We start from the raw sequence: 890 nt of genomic DNA, 5'->3' as shown, positions 1-890 counted from the left end.
TGTTAACATTTACTATGTTCAATTATATTTTTATTCATTTTATTGAGTATTTCCCAATTGCATTTTAATCTGTGAGAATTTGGAAATGGACTGAATTCTTTTGCTGGGGTCTAACAGATAGAATCATGGATTTGGAATCGCCATGACCTAAGTTTAATTTCTGCCTTAGTCAATTTGTTAATAGCTGTGTATCCCTGGGCAAGTCACTTAAACTCTCTTTGCCTCAGTTAATTTATCTGTAAAGTGAGGATAATAATAGCATCTATTTCAAAGGGTTGTTGTGAGGATCAAACAACATGTGTAAAGAGTTTTAGCAAACTTTACGAGTACATAAGATCTATAGCTTGAACCCAAACTTTCAAAAAAAAAAGTAGACAACTTTCTTTAAAGCTGGAGTTCTTAACTTTTTTTTTTTTGGTCACGGACCCCTATGGCAGTTCTAGTGAAGTCCTATTTACCCTTTGTCAGAATAATGTTTTAAATGCATAAAATACATAGGATTGTATAGGACACAAAAGAAACCGATTATGTTGAAAAATAGCTATCAAATTTAAAAAAAAAGTCCACGGACCCAAGTTAAGAATCCCTTATTTAGAGGGGCTGCACTAATTAGAAATTAAAATTTTAAATACTGTTAGGGTCCAACAAAAAATATCCATTGGAGACTCCTCAAGCACAAATATTCATTTGGGAGTGAATGAGTTAATGGCAGCTAGAAGCCTGAGCCAAGTGGAAAGCAGAAATCAGAAGAAAAGTAGAAAAATTGGAAGAAGAAGCTCTCCTTGGGCTATGGAACCATGTGATGAAGGGGGCGGGGGAGCCCAGTTAGTAGCCCCGGCAGTGCGCAGCCTCTCACGGCTGCCGCTGGATGGGCCGAGCGCAAAGAGGTT

Source organism: Phascolarctos cinereus, unplaced genomic scaffold (assembly GCF_003287225.1).
Source record: "Phascolarctos cinereus isolate Bilbo 61053 unplaced genomic scaffold, phaCin_HiC Scaffold_726;HRSCAF=1367, whole genome shotgun sequence".
NCBI classification, from domain to species: domain Eukaryota; kingdom Metazoa; phylum Chordata; class Mammalia; order Diprotodontia; family Phascolarctidae; genus Phascolarctos; species Phascolarctos cinereus.
This window is presented reverse-complemented; position numbering follows the sequence as displayed.